This window comes from Homarus americanus, unplaced genomic scaffold (genome assembly GCF_018991925.1).
Source record: "Homarus americanus isolate GMGI-L3 unplaced genomic scaffold, GMGI_Hamer_2.0 scaffold4896, whole genome shotgun sequence".
Classification (NCBI taxonomy): Eukaryota; Metazoa; Arthropoda; class Malacostraca; order Decapoda; family Nephropidae; genus Homarus; species Homarus americanus.
The window spans coordinates 6,051,870-6,069,382 of NW_024749657.1; the positions used below are offsets into that span (position 1 = coordinate 6,051,870).

The window sequence follows — 17,513 nt, forward strand, 5'->3', positions numbered from 1 at the left end:
TTTTATTTAGAAAGCTTTTATTTATAATATATTTTTGTTTTTAGAATGAGAAATACTAAACCCATTATTTCCAGTCACGTTTTGATAAGCTATAAGACCCTGTACTGAAATTCACCTCGATTAAGCACCTGATTTGCATATAATTACTCAACAGTCACTCCAAAAAGAGGTTCAGGACCATGAATAGGTTACAGATAACACGAATAAACATCAACATCATATAATATACTTTTGTAATATACATTTAACCTTATTTTCAATCATAATACTCTATTTTTTTTATTTTCAGACGTTATACCTGGGATCTGGGATACTGTATGAAATGACATGTAAGTATTGACATTATTTATCTTTCGATTTTATAAGGCAATAAATCTGATAAATTTATGAGTTAAGATATAAAATCAATTTGAACGTTGGTAGAAAAGATGGTATTGTGCGTGTTTTTTCGGTGTTCAGAACATGGTTGGTTGCGTTGTGTAGTGAGACCTAAACGTTTGCAACATTTTCATCTTCGTTGTGATGTTGTAAAACGTTTGCAAAATTTTTCATATTTTCTTATGAATTTGTTGAATGTTTACAACGTCTTGCTAGTGGGTATTTACTATGGTCGTCTCTTGCTAGTTTATAAGTATTAACAGTTGTCGTCTCTTGCTAGTTTATAAGTATCCACAGTTGTCGTCTCTTGCTAGTTTATAAATATTCACACTTGTCGTTTCTTGCTAGTTTATAAATATCCACAGTTGTCGTCTCTTGCTAGTTTATAAATATCCACAGTTGTCGTCTCTTGCTAGTTTATAAATATCCACAGTTGTCGTCTCTTGCTAGTTTATAAATATCCACAGTTGTCGTCTCTTGCTAGTTTATAAATATCCACAGTTGTCGTCTCTTGCTAGTTTATAAATATCCACACTTGTCGTTTCTTGCTAGTTTAGGTAAGGACACACAACCTGTCGTTCTCAAGTCATCAATTTAAAATATACTTCTACATCTCATCGTCTAATGTGCCCAAGGTCGTCTGCTACAGATCGTTTAGTAGCCATCACAACCAGTCCACTTCTTGACGGCCACGGAAACACATCCTGACGTCAGTGTTGTACAATATTATCTTCCTCTTGTTTGTGTTTTGCTTAGTACGTTTTTCTTGGCTATTTTATTATTTTTTTTGGAGGGGTGATAAGTGATTTCTTGCTATTTTTTGGGGGGTGATAAGTGATTTCTTGCTATTTTTTGGGGGGTGTGATGAGTGGTTTCCTTGCTATTTTTTTTCGTGATGGGCGCTTTCTGGACTGTTAGATATTTTGCTTATATTGTTGTGGTTAGTATTTGTAGCTTAGTGAGAAGGTAATTTATAATAGCTATCCATTCTTGTTTACACACACACACACACACACACACACACACACACACACACACACACACACACACACACACACACACACTATATATATAAAGTATATCATATCGTTACAACTACAGCTGCCGGAAATAAACATAAATTACAAATATAAATGAATAAATATTAAAATTTATGGTTTACCTCACTAACAGCTGAAATAATACATAATATATTCTGATTAATGCAATACGTGCTACTTTATATTTTAAAATGAATAAATACCTGTAGTTAGATTGGCAATTTGGTACCTGTAGTTAGATTGGCAATTTGATACCTGATCCATGTACAGTACAGGTGAGAGCAACGTTTAAGAACAATAGGTCAATAATAATCAACGTCAGGGTAATTACAGTATGTCAAAGTCTTCATTGAACAAATAAGAGATGTTATTGTGGTCAAAAATATGGCCTGGGAATCGTAGGTAATCTAAAATATTGTCAGTAATTTGTATATGATAAAAAAATTAGCCAGCATAAATTGAGGAAAATTTATAGTCACTAAATCGTAAGTGAAAAAAAAATCGTCAGTAAATCGTAAAGCCAAATAATAAACAAATCGTACATGGTAAAATATATTGCCGGGATATTATACAAACAAAGTAAAACGAAAAAAATGCTCGAAAAATTGCCAGTAGAGTTTGTGATGTGTAAAATAATAGCCAAAAAAGTGCACATCATCAAAAAATCGCCGAAAGAGCGCACATCATCAAAAAATCGCCAAAAGAGCGCACATCATCAAAAAATCGCCAAAAGAGCGCACATCATCAAAAAATCGCCAAAAGAGCGCACATCATCAAGAAATCGCCAAAAGAGCGCACATCATCAAAAAATCGCCAAAAGAGCGCACATCATCAAAAAATCGCCAAAAGAGCGCACATCATCAAAAAATCGCCAAAAGAGCGCACATCATCAAAAAATCGCCAAAAGAGCGCACATCATCAAAAAATCGCCGAAAATCACACCTAGCCCCCTAAAAAAATCGAACAATATTTTTCATACTTCAAAAGGTGTCACCGAAATTCTACGTTGTAATAAAAAAAACATGTAAATCAACAATAGAGTCGTTTCCTATTGCCGTCGGTAACGTCAAAACAAAAGTATGACTCAGTTTCTGTCACCGCGTCAAATTTTACAACCGACGGAGGAAAATATACCGTTTTTTCAATTATTTTTATTATTTTAGCCTCGTTTTCTTATTTTTTTTATTGTTTTTTATTATTTTAGCGGTGTTTTCCGACGGTGTACAACCTGGCAGTGTTTTTGACCGGTTACAAATGGCATATGCAGTGAAAAATACATTTACCCCTTGCTTTCGACTTCCCTCTTGAGCTGTATAAAATCAGCTTTTAACAAATACAACACACGAACGTAACGAAACCATACGAACTTAAAATATACTCCTACAAGCCATAATAAATGAGGCGCTGTAATGCAATATAACAGCGGCATTATTGTACATACGCTAATGCTTGTATCAGGCAACCTAAATTCACCGTAAATTTGAGTCTGTTGACGATCTTGTGCATCGCCTGAGACATAATGGAGGGATATATTTTCTTGGGAGGTTCAATGTGTCGTCTCCCCCTCCACGACCTGTCATAACAAACACCACACCTTCTCTCCTTCACACCCTCTACCCCCCTCCTTTCCACACCTTTCTCCTTCTCCAGCCCTTCTATCATTTATCCACCCCTTCTTCCCTCCCACATCCCTTCTCCTTCTATCACACCCCTTCATCCCTACCACACCCTTTTCTCTCTCTACCACATACCCTTTCTCCCTCTACCACATCCCTCTCCTCCCAATCATACCTCCTTCTTACCTATTCCAGATCTCTCTCTCTCTCTCTCTCTCTCTCTCTCTCTCTCTCTCTCTCTCTCTCTCTCTTGCCTATTTCAATCTACAATATTTTACGTCAAGATATTCTCCAAAATTAATTGCTTGCTCTGTTATATATAATACGCGACGGTTAATAATAATACGTTCATTTACCAGAATACACTGATTGACTCACGGTGAAACATATTCTTACACGGGAATTAAATATACGTCGAGGTTATATTAGAAAAGGAAAAGGTTCAGTGATATATTGATACTACTTTACACAGTGGCAATGAGATATTTATATATCAAGCTGTTATGACTCTTCGTTGACTGGTGGTGAAATTTTCTGTTCGTTTTCACTGCTGACCAAAGTTGTGACGTACTGTTATTGATTATTATTGTTTATTATTATTATTATTATTATTATTATTATTATTATTATTATTATTATTATTATTATTATTATTATTATTATCATCATCTCAGTAAGACTTGCTTACGTAGGTGAGAAAGAACAACAAAGTGTCGTCGGCGGGTTGATAAAGTATCGTAGGTAATGTTTACGTTCTTCCCACACACACACACGGCTTCTCGCCTGGTCTTATCGGGGGTGGTTTTCAACACACTAATTGACGAATGGAACTGATGCCGAGGAATAAAAAAAGGAACAACACCGATAAATTTGACTGGTAAAAAGACAGCAACATTATTAAAAGAAAATTCAGACATCGACCACAAATCTTGAGGATGAAAAAAGGGGACCGCAACTCAACGCGTCTGTAGACTGTCGAATGGATAGCCGGATACAAGTCACATACGCTACCCAATGTATATATATAATCTTATAAATGAATAAGCATACACACAAATACACAGAAAGTTAACCACAGTTTTGGACGAACAGACAAACTGACGAACAGCGCAGACAGAAACCAATTATCCACCATGTTGTGGGGCGTAAAGGCTCAGATTTCCCGCATTTGAAACACATGCACACTCGTTTTTATTACAGCCATGACATCACCAAGACGTCTGATAACTTATTTACGTTGCTGATCTGGGCACTTTTTTTACCCTACGTTTAACGGGACACTAAAATCATTAATAAAATCGACACGTAATGTACTTTTGGTATATTTAGTAACAGCGTTTGACGCATGCTTAAGCAAAACATCGATTAATCTAAAATAATCGACTATTTCAAATTGATTTTCTGTTACTTTATTTATTTATCTCTAATAGGAATAAAATTTGGAAATCTTGAAATTTTAATAAATATTTTTGTATCATTTAATAACTTTACACTGTGTATATTTCTTATCTATACAGTATTTTAGTGTATATTAACACCTGTATGATTCTGTATGTTTAGTTTCGTATTCTTGTGACGGATATTATTTAACGTATCATTATAGTAAACATCTTAGTATAGTATTAAACATCGTCATTATACACAACACTAGCTAAGAGTTAACAAATTTATTTAGTTCGTTATATCGTAGAATTGATGCCTCAGTTTAATAACTTTTTCGTAAACATTAATTTCTGATTTTATTTCCTGACAGAAAGGTAAACAAAAGCTTAATCGTTCGCGCCAAATATTCTATAAAAAAATACGCCAAATATTCTATAAAAAAATACGCCAAATATTCTATAAAAAATACGCCAAATAGTCTATAAAAAATACGCCAAATATTCTAAAATTAATACGCCAAATATTCTATAAAAAATACGCCAAATAGTCTATAAAAAATACGCCAAATAGTCTATAAAAAATACGCCAAATAATATATAAAACTGCGCCAAATAATCTAAAAAAAACGCAAAATAATCTAAAAAAACCGCAAAATAATCTAAAAAAAAACGCGCTAATAATCTATAGAAAACCACATTGAGGATTTTAACAGGTTAATGATCTTCATAATAGGAATATAGACGTCGATAATAAGTCTAACTAAATTACCTTAATGACCCAACCAACTGAACGATGACCTCCCATGACCTCTTCCTGTAGTGCAAGGAAACTCAAACAAAACACGTAAACAAAGCAAACAAAACACGTAAACAAAACAAACGAAACACGTAAACAAGTAAACAAAAATCGCTTATTGGCACTCGACCACCAATGACCTTTGTATTCGTCCTTGACCTTGGTGGCACTCCTATGCCAGATCGACCTGACCTTCGTGGTATCTCTTGAAGGACGAGGACATACATACACACACACACACACATACACACACATACACACATACATACATGCATAAATACATACATACATAAATACATACATACATACACACACACACACACACATACATACATACATACATACATACATATCTAACTTAACCTACCTAACCTAGCCTAACCTTTCAAAACAACCTAACCTAACCAAACGACCTCAGAACACATTTAAAGGTTGAATTTCCTGAATAATATTGTACAGTTAAGACTGGATTCACCCTTTCCTCACTCTCTCCCTCACCCCACTCACCCCCCTCACCCCTCATCCCACTCACCCCACTCACCCCTTCACCCTCACCCCACTCACCCACTCCCCCCTTTACCCCCTCACCCCTCACCCCTTCACCCCCCCCTCACCCCTCACCCCTTCACCCCACTCACCCCACTCACCCCCTTCACCCCCCCCCCTTCACCCCACTCACCCCACTCACCCCACTCACCCCCTCATCGGCTGTGATGGAGGAGGCAAGCGATGCTGTCATTTTTTTTACATGACTTGAATATAATTACGTCACATAATAGCTTCATTATAAGGTTATTAGGGTAATTTTTTATATATATCTTAGTTATATTATGAACTTTTAATACACTTTACGTGATGTATTTACTCATTTAATTCAATAGGTGTATTTGATAAGATGTGATGTATTATGCTATTGTAGTATCTCGTCTGTTTTATTGTTTATTATGTAGTATTATCTAGAACAGGGTTATATATTTTGATAACATCTACATAATCCCTACATGTTGATTAGAGGAAGCCACAGTGTGTTTAGTAGCCGCTGTGACACGTGATATGTTAACCACAATACATATTAGTTGTAGATAAATATAGTTGTGTGTATGTTTATAATGAAGCCTTCTCGCAGCTCCTCTTTTTTATGTACTAGATTAAACTTGATATTTGTAAGAGTTTGTGGTTGAGTCCGTGTGTTGAGGAGGAGAAATAGTCGGTGTAAAGTGAGGTTAGCGCGGGGCTGGGTGACAGTCCGGGACCTCGGCCATGACACCTGGCCACCTGCCTGTCTACCACGTCTGCCAACCTTACATATGGGCTCAAAGTTTTAGTTGAAAATAAATATCTTATATCACTATCTACGTTTCTGTAACTGATATATCGTTTAATAGATATTATTTTAATAATTGTTTAGCATTTTAGAGTAAATTAATATTATATAACAAGACTGCTATATGCCGTGAACTCCCACAAGGTCGGGGCGTCAGGTTGGCAGCCATTATTGATAGTGGGGTACGAACCTAGTTTTGTTTGGATAATATTTTAGTGTCGAGTTTTGCAGATACACAGAACACAACCCGAACTCTCTAAATCTCACATAACAGATACTGGGTACATCTAACTCAGTCACTTAACTTATGACAGGAAAAAAATAAACATTAACTGAAATAATGTCCATATAAACGCACTTTACCGTATACTAAAATAGGCTTGGAACCCCTAGCTGTGTTGAAGACTTTATTGAACGCATAATCTGATAGGAAGACTTGGGTGGAAAAGGAAGGATATTGCTTATAATTAATGGGGCGCTGTGTTGAATTGATGGTTCGATAGAGGTTGATGGAGCGTTTAAGAGCTTTTTTATAGCTGAAATATTGGGGGCTGAGTGGAGCTAACGAGAGAAGGCCGTACAGAGGCTCTTGTTAACCACCTTTTATTATCCAGGTAAGAACGACTTAATTCTTACCTTGGCGACATTTACGGCTTCTTGAGATTATAATTACAATCGTGTTATAAAAGATATATTTATACATACAGGTGAACTAAAGGGGAAAAACTACGTCACCATTATAGAGAAATATGGGTGAAGTATGTCATGTGGTTTAATAGTTCCATTATGTCTACTCTGAAAATGTCTCACATATTCCCACATTAACCGAACCTAAACCTAACCAAAACTAACCTAAACCTAACCTAACCTAACCTAACCTAACCAAAGCTAACCTAACCTAACCTAACCTAACCTAACCTAACCTAACCTAACCTAACCTAAACCTAAACCTAACCTAACCGAACCTAACCTAACCTAAACCTAACCTAACCTAACCTAACCTAACCTAACCTAACCTCGCGTCACCAAGGAAAACTACCATTGAAGCATCATATAATACCTAGTTTATTTACTTATCATTTACCTACGAACATAAAATCAAATAATACGACTCAATAACACACGAATCTTTCTGAGAGTTCGAATACTAAGGTAAACGAAACACTACATTAATTTATAGTATTTTTTTGTGTTGATTATCGTATTTACTAACTTACAATACACTATATGTAAGAATGAGCCTCAGGACGTTCTTACACCTGGCTGTGAGTGAAGGTGAGTGTTGCTTCGTGTCGTAATAGGGTAGATACTGGTTCATTCTTGGGAACGAATGATTTTTTTGACCATTGATTGAACCTGAAGAGAAGAGGCTTATGATAAAGTATTTAGTGTTTATATAATTTGTACAGTTATGAGTTTGGTGAGAGTTTACTACGGTAGATATTTTATAGTCGTTGAGGATTAAAAAAATAATTCCCTACACGCTTGTTTACAGTATAATTGACAGGTATTAATTTCTGAATTATATGTAAGTGTGATTGATTTATTGATAGTAATTGCTGGGTTATTTTTTTTTTTACAAAGATTATATCGCATTAATAAAATAAAATAACGTTTTGGGGGAAAAAATTTAAAAATTTATATACGTGAATATATCAATATTTCTTACCTGTTCGACCCCTCATTAGAGCCCAGGTATTGCCAGAGCACACCTGTATATTTCACTCAGTTTTATTATGTATTAAATATATACTGTCTATTTTTTTCACAATAAAGAAAAAACTTTGGAAATTTAAAAAGTAAAAAAAATGGAAGATGGTGTGATGGAGGTGATGGGGGAAGGGGCGTTAATGGAGGGGAGTATGGGAGTTAATGGAGGGTAATAAGGGGTGATGGGGAAGGGAAGGGAAGGGAAGGGGAACAACGTCTCTGGGATCATGAAGGAAGGGGAGGTATAATTATCCTCAACAAAATGGTGTCCACGATCTCAAAAGACCTCGGACACTTTGCTATACACCCGACTCTCACACCCTCTCTCACTACATCCTCACTTGCCCTATGACCTCCTCCTATAGGTCCCCAGCCGTTACCAACACCTCTTCCCTCCCAGACCAGATATCCCTCCTCCTAGTCACAGGCCTGGCATTTGACATTATTAGGGACCTGCCACTCTTTGCCATAAACAGATAAAATGTACCGGGAACTTTCCCCCCACACACTCATCATTCTCTCACTTTATGTAACTTGACAGAACCTATGACCCTTCAGGCTTTTACGCCCTTAATGTACGAGTCATAAAGGCAAGTATGAACTTTTCATACTTCCCTGTTGGGCGCTGTAAACGCTTCTGCGCTTCACCTTGCACAGGATGTAAGGGGGTGCCCAATAAACTAGCCCCCTCGGGGGCAAATCTGAATCTTTGCTATACTCAGACACATTGCTATACTCGTTGCTATACTTGTTGCTATACTTAGACACGTTGCTATACTCGTTGCGATACTTAGACATTGCTATACTAAGACATTGCCATACTCAGATACATTGCTATACAATTGCTATACTCAGACACGTTGCTATACTCAGATATTGCTATACTCAGGCACGTTGCTATACTCGTTGCTGTACTTAGACACGTTGCTATACTCGTTGCGATACTTAGACATTGCGTTACTAAGACATTGCCATACTCAGAAACATTGCTATACTAATTGCTATACTCAGACACGTTGCCATACTTAGACACGTTGCTATACTTAGACATTGCTATACTCAGAAATCTGCCATACTCAGACATTGCTATACTGAGGCATTCTTTTACTCAAACATTGCTATACTAATTGCTATACTTAGACATAGCTATACTAAGACATTGCTATACTCAGACATTACTATACTAATTACTATACACAAACTTTGCTATACCAAACTTAATAACTAAACACTACACTTCGTCAAGAAAATAATGTAAACTAAACAATTACGCCACACCTCAAGCAATTTATCATCTATCCTATAGCTTCTCTATCATCCATCCTATAGCCTCTCTATCATCCATCCTATAGCCCCTCTATCATCCATCCTATAGCCTCTCTCATCCATCCTATAGCCTCTCTATCATCCATCCTATAGCTTCTCTATCATCCATCCTATAGCCTCTCTCATCCATCCTATAGCCTCTCTCATCCATCCTATAGCCTCTCTCATCCATCCTATAGCCACTCTATCATCCATCCTATAGCTTCTCTCATCATCCATCCTATAGCCTCTCTCATCCATCCTATAGCCATCCTATATCATCCATCCTATAGCCTCTCTCATCCATCCTATAGCCTCTCTCATCCATCCTATAGCCTCTCTCATCCATCCTATAGCCACTCTATCATCCATCCTATAGCTTCTCTATCATCCATCCTATAGCCTCTCTCATCCATCCTATAGCCCTCTATCATCCATCCTATAGCCTCTCTCATCCATCCTATAGCCCTCATCATCCATCCTATAGCTCTATATCCAGCATAGCTCTCTATCATCCATCCTATAGCCTCTCTCATCCATCCTATAGCCTCTCTCATCCATCCTATAGCCACTCTATCATCCATCCTATAGCTTCTCTATCATCCATCCTATAGCTTCCCTATCATCCATCCTATAGCTTCCCTATCATCCATCCTATAGCTTCCCTATCATCCCGTAAACAGATTAGAATATTAACCTCCACGTCTAAGTGATATAGTTAGCTGATACCGAGATGATAACACGGCTAACTAATGTGACGTTGTGGACCTTATCATAATTATTAAGCTGTGTGTGTGTGTGTGTGTGTGTGTGTGTGTGTGTGTGTGTGTGTGTGTGTGTGTGTGTGTCGTGGTTAGTTATCATCACGAGACAAAGAGTTGGTTTAATAATGACTCCCTTATGTACATACTACACGTGTTGTGGTTATTATCTGTAGTTTATCATAAGGTATTCATTTATATAATTTCTTTCATGTTATAAAATGAAAGAAAAATGAAGAAAAAAAATAATATTAAAAAAAAATGAAAGAATATAATATCTTTTTTTTTAATCTATGGGGAAAAAAGTCTTAACTATTTATGCCTTATTAATTTCCCTGTCCCCTCCTGTGGTAAATAAACCTGAAAAAAATATATATAAATTCTCAACCCTCAGACACGACATATTAAACCAAAAATAAGACAATATAATAAGAATAATTACTTAATATTCTTACTAACAAAATGGCGGTGTACGTCTTCCCTAGGGGCAAAAATTGTTATATATTTTTTTGGTTTTAATTCGTGCAAAAAATAATGTTTGTATTTGTTGGTGTGTTGTATAGTGTAGTTGTTTAACCTTGAGATAGATAGATAGATAGATAGATAGATAGAGAGATAGATAGCTAGATAGATAGACGCTTACTACGGACAAGGACTGATGGGCGTTGAATATAGTGTAATGTCTGCACTGTGTACGTACTAGTGTGTGTACTGTGCGCTGTGTACGTACTAGTGTGTGTAATGTGCGCTGTGTACGTACTAGTGTGTGTAATGTGCGCGGTGTACGTAGTAGTGTGTGTAATGTGCGCTGTGTACGTACTAGTGTGTGTAATGTACGCTGTGTACGTACTAGTGTGTGTACTGTGCGCTATGTATGTACTAGTGTGTGTAATGTGCGCTGTGTACGTACTAGTGTGTGTACTGTGCGCTGTGTACGTACTAGTGTGTGTACTGTGCACTGTGTACGCACTAGTGTGTGTACTGTGCGTGTACGTACTAGTGTGTGTACTGTGCACTGTGTACGCACTAGTGTGTGTACTGTGCGCTATGTACGTACTAGTGTGTGTACTGTGCACTGTGTACGCACTAGTGTGTGGTATAACGTCATGGATCAGGTCCCGGGTTCCGCCATCTTGCTCCCGGTTGTTCGGCTCCCCGCTCTTCACGGCTCCCCGCTCTTCACGTGTCTCGGTATGGCGGCCGGGCGGACCTCTCCACCTGAATATTTTTATCCTAACATTTCAACTTTAATATAATGTTAAAGAAAAGTATTATATGATGTTTTTTTAAGGTAGTATTCAAGGCTAAAAACTACATCTATTCACCGAGAGGAAATGATTAAGTTTTGTTGATATTAATTAATAGCGATGATAAAATAACATGATAATTATATATTATGTGCACATATATCCATTTATAACTATTGCTTAAAATTAACTATTTTATATCAAAGATTCTTATAATATTTTAATCGTCTAGATCTTTGAGAAGTAAGATATATAACAATTTCTATCATTTAGTTTTTGTTTGTATATTTTAACGGTGTAAAAAAAATGGCCGATGTTGTGAAATATTTTTATACTTCAAGTTTATTAATAATTTTGATTTATTTGGGTGTTTTAGATCTTTGAATATAAGGAACGTTTAACACGGCCTCAGAGGGGTTATGAAGTACCGTTCACTAGGTCTTAGTTTTAGGTGCTTCAACTACCAAGACCTTCCACAGTAAAACAAAATCCCAGATATAACTTTTCAGATCAAACATTCCGTCTGCCGCTCACACTGCCAGCGGTGTCGTTACACAAGTGAGGCGCCCAGCACGTCACAGGCGGCGGCATTGTTTGTACCACCAGTGACAAAGCTATGCCAGGAGCTCTCTGTCTTTATTTACTCTATATTGATATTTTTTTGAGTTATTCCATTTGTCGTGTAATAATAATAATAATAATAATAATAATAATAATAATAATAATAATAATAACAATAACAACACTAATAATAATAATAATAATAATAATAATAATAATAATAATAATAATAACAATAACAATAACAATAATAATAATAATAATAATATTAATTCATCTTTAATTCGTCCTGTTTCAAATTATCATTTCATAATATCAATCTTTATTTAACAAACTGACTAACTATATAAACAGAATATATAATAACACAACAATATCTCGCCAGTGACAAAGATCTGTGCCAGGATGGCTACTTCTAGATCTGAATATAAGGAACATTTAACACTCTGAATATTGATATTGAACTACCAAGTTAAAACAAAAAGATATAACTTTTTATCTTCACACTTGCGTTCAAGTGTCACAATACCATGACAAAATGCCAGGAATTTAATATTGATAAGTTAATGATAATAATAATAATAATAATAATAATAATAATAATAATAATAATAATAACAATAACAACACTAATAATAATAATAATAATAATAATAATAATAATAATAATAATAATAACAATAACAATAATAATAATAATAATAATAATAATAATATTAATTCATCTTTAATTCGTCCTGTTTCAAATTATCATTTCATAATATCAATCTTTATTTAACAAACTGACTAACTATATAAACAGAATATATAATAACACAACAATATCTCGCTTAATTTACAATAGGTTAATTAATATAATTTACAACCTTAGAAAAATTAATTCCTAAAGGACCTATTGTAAGCTTATAATATATGGGAATTAAATACCTTATACCATACTAGGTCACTCCGTCGGCCGAGCATACCGCATCGGGTGGCGGTGGGTGAAGGAGAGTGTTGTAACGAAAGCAGGTGTTCAGTTCACATTCCTGTAACGAAGAACAGCAGGTGTGACTAGCAGTAATATTACGTTTGATATATATATATACTGTACTGAAGAACTATAATATTCCCTCTGTACGTATATCAGAACAAAGAGAAAATGAATATAGACGAATGAAAATATGTATAGACGAAATAAATATGTATGTATGTATGTATCAGACTATATATAGGAGTGAGAGATTGTATAGGTGAGAGATGGATCACTGAGGAAGACACTGATCACATCACTGAGAGACTGTAGCCTCTTATAGTAGCAAATAAATAAAGATGGTAAAGACGATGAAGAAAATGTTGAGGAACTGACCCTTTTTCCTCCTCCTACTCTCCCTCACTTGTCTTCTCTGTTTCTTCTACTTCTCTCACCCCCCACCCCCAATACCCGCATCGCCGTGGAGAACCAGTTACAACGTCAACAAGATAACCCGACGATAAAGAGAGTGAGTTAAGGGAGGGTTGTGTTCTTGGCTTTTGTTTGGGGGGGTTGGACACCAGGCGGCTTCAAGGCCCCCTCCAGTAGTGGTGTTGACAAATTGTGAACATGAACAGGTGGTGAACAGGGGGTGAACAGGGGGTGAGCAGGGGGTGAACAGGGGTGACACAAGGGGTGAACAGGGGGTGAGCAGGGGGTGAACAGGGGGTACACAGGTGGTGAACAGGGGGTGAACAGGGGATGAAAAGGTGATTAACAGGTGGTGAACAGGGGATGAACAGCTGTTGAACAAGTGATGAACAGAACCAGTGGCTGTTTTTTAACCTTATCTTATATAAATCACACCAACATTTTATCTTAAACCACAATAAACTACAAGTAAATTACTAGACGTCATTGATGTATCTGAACAAGGAATTTTTTGTACCTGAAATTAACGCATCAAGTAGTCACATAAAACATGACATTATCTTACAAGAATTTATTGACAGACATAAAGATTTAACCGGTAAAGTGATCACAAACTATAAGACGTATCGTTAACCACTAAAAATAATGATAGAATTACGTATCTCAATAATAACAAAAAAATCGTAACATGAAACAAAAACAACAAAAAATCGTACAACATTAATAAAGAAATAATAACAAAAGAAACGGTACATTAACTTCAAAACTCATATATTAACGGAAGATAAAACAGTTTCGCTCTCTCTCTGTCTCTTGTCCCAAAAACAAGAGACTGTAGACAATATATATCATCAAAACAAACAACCCCACAACTCGCTTTAACTGTCATTCCTTCCTTCTTTCCTTCCTTCCTTCCTCCTCCTTCTTCCCTCAGTCGTTCTCATCCGCCGTAAAGCAGGTGAATGTTTACATATCCGGCACAGTTTGGCTGACATGTGGAAGTATCGGCGAGTAGTGTTGACATTCCCGCGGTGTCTCAGGTATCCCACACATCCCACCCTCCCTCCTGCTCCTCGACCGTAAGTTTAGCGCCCCGAGTAAGCCATCAGCGGCGGTAATGACAGTATTAATGGAGTGTGACAGCCCTGAAATAGAGTGCCAGAGGGAAGGGAGAGGTAAAGGGAAGGGATATACCCATTGAGAGGAAGTTTGAGAGGTACGACTTTCCACACCCCGCCATCACCCTGCTGACTCGGTCCACACGTTCGTAAATCAAATCCTCTTTCAACATAGTCATTATCTCTAGTCGAATTATACGCCATACCCGAAATATACCCAGATAAATCACAGAGGACTTATATCAAGACGTAGGAGACGACAGAAGCTAAGTTAAGTGAGAAAATATTTTGACCTGAGGTGAACGGTAGGCAGCGACCCTAGCTGACCTTAGGCACCAGGAGATGGGAGTGTCGCGGGCTGATGGATTACTGTAGGGAGTGCACTGTAGTGTGGGTGTAGCTAGCTGTCGGGAAGTGTAGTGTGGGTGTAGATGGCTGTCGGGAAGTGTAGTGTGGGTGTAGATGGCTGTCGGGAAGTGTAGTGTGGGTGTAGATGGCTGTCGGGAAGTGTAGTGTGGGTGTAGATGGCTGTCGGGAAGTGTAGTGTGGGTGTAGATGGCTGTCGGTTTAGTGTGAGTGTATCTAGCTGTCGGGAAGTGTAGTGTGGGTGTAGATGGCTGTCGGGAAGTGTAGTGTGGGTGTAGATGGCTGTCGGTTTAGTGTGAGTGTATCTGACTGTCGGGAAGTGTAGTGTGAGTGTAGCTGGCTAGGGGGGGGGAGTGGGGGGTCAACTACACTGGTGGCTGGAAGTACTGTGCTAATTGTTGTTACAAGTAGTAGTAATATTATTCACACACACACACACGCACACACACACACACACAGTTGTATTTTTCATATTGTAAATAAAATTCTTGAATAAAATCATTACAACGCGCATAAAACCCTTACTTGTTGAAGCGCAATGATAATATTATATACTGTAAAGAAACAAAGAAAGAGACCGAGCGAGCATATCAAATTATTTCGGTAATAAATGTTAATATGATAGATAACTAATAATTTCGTCAATAAATAATACAAATACATAATTGCCTTTCAAATATTCAGGTGGCCCCGAATGTAAAGCTCAATATATAAAGTTAAATGAGTGTTAATTTGACTGTAGTTCTAAGGGTAACACTTGATACTGGATGGTGTCAGTGATACAGTCCCCTTCACTAGTGCGTTTACAGGGGCTCGTCATAGAGCCTAGGTACAGTCCCCTTCACTAGTGCGTTTACAGGGATTCGTCATATAAACATTCCACAAATCATTTCATTGAGATATTTGTTTTAATATTATTTTAATTTGATTCCATAATATGTTTACTATTGCGAGATTCCTTCTGTCGAATGTAAACAAAAACAGGGTTACCACACTGCACAAAACCTGACTAACCCCTGTGAACTCACTAGTGAAGGGGACTGTACTTATATATATATATGTTTTGATAGGGTGAGGTATACTGTACAAAAGGCTCAGGGTAATACAATTCACATTAACACTGTCAGTATACTGGTAATGTTATATGAGAGTCAGTATATTAAGAATCGTTCAATAGATATAAGTTTATGATGCTTCAATTGCTATGGTTTATGAAGCACACCGTTCACTAGGTCTTAGTTTTAGGTGCTTCAACTACTACCAGGGTTATTAAGCACCGTTCACTAGGTCTTAGTTTTAGGTGCTTCAACTACCACCAGGGTTATTAAGCACCGTTCACTAGGTCTTAGTTTTAGGTGCTTCAACTACCACCAGGGTTATTAAGCACCGTTCAACAGATGATTATTTCTACAACAAACATATTAGTCATTCGGTTGTTATTCGGGTGGTTAAATATTTAGTCGGTGTTGAATTGGTCGGGACGAAGCTGGTTTGTTTATTAGTCGGCTGGTCGGTTTTAATCATCAACTGTTTGGTCTTTTGGTTAGTCGGGGAGAGGTAGGTAGGTTGGTCGGTAAAGCTTGTGCGTAAGTCGGTGGTCGGGGTTGGTCGGCAGGGGGTCCAGGAATGTTGAGAATGTCGCAATTAACCCCTAGGTCCTTCCTCCTCCTCCTCCTCCACTCCTTCGTCTCTTCCTTCTCCTCCTCCTTCTCTCCTTCCTTTCAACCTCCTATCTCCTCTTCCTCGTTCCCTCCTTCCACCCTTCCTCCTCCTATCCACTTACTCCTTCCATTCTTCCCTCCTCTTCTTTCTCTTATCTATTCAATCCTTCAATTCTCCCCCGTCTTCTTCTCCTCCTTCTCTTCCTTCCCTCCTTCCTTCCTCCTTCTGCTTGTCGTCGTGTGTGTGTGTGTGTGTGTGTGTGTGTGTGTGTAATCTATTATGTAAATTATACGTTCAATAATATAAATGAATACAAAGTACTCATAAAGTATTGAACCAACAGTATCTAAACTAGCCTATGATATATGTAAAATTAAATATATGTATTAATCAAAACAGACACACAATATTCTTTTAAAATTTGTTCTCGATTCTGCAGGAAAAAAAAAATATATCAGTTATACCTATTAAAAACAGACGGGGAAACAGACACTAATAATCTGTCTCAAATACGTAATAAACAAGAGACAATATGATGTTGATAGATTAGATACAACAAAGAAATAAGTTTATTGTGGAGTTTTCCCTAAAATAAATATTTATGTATAATATTTTAACGCTGTAGCCTCGCCATCACGCCCAGCCAACACCTGCCTCTAGTCGTTAAGAGTTCCGTACGAAATTGTTAATAATAGTGATAATAGATAATAAACAGGAAGAATAAGGATGATAATAATAACAATACTAATATATAACTATGATAATGTTGTTTTTGAAATTATAATAATATTAATAATTTTTTAAAACAGCAAAATATACGTAAATGATAATAAGAATAACAATAACAACAATAACATAAATAC

General features: G+C 36.8%; 1 protein-coding gene across 2 annotated transcripts in view; it reads left to right on the top strand.

Moving 5' to 3' along the window:
• Positions 1-287: 287 nt before the first annotated feature.
• The window catches only part of LOC121853546 (transcription factor GATA-4-like), a 104,805-nt gene continuing 87,579 nt past the window's right edge, over positions 288-17,513 (top strand). For both annotated transcript variants that reach the window (XM_042347749.1, XM_042347751.1), the window contains exon 1: positions 288-329. The gene's annotated coding sequence lies outside the window, so the exon portion shown is untranslated. The remainder of the gene's footprint in view (positions 330-17,513) is intronic.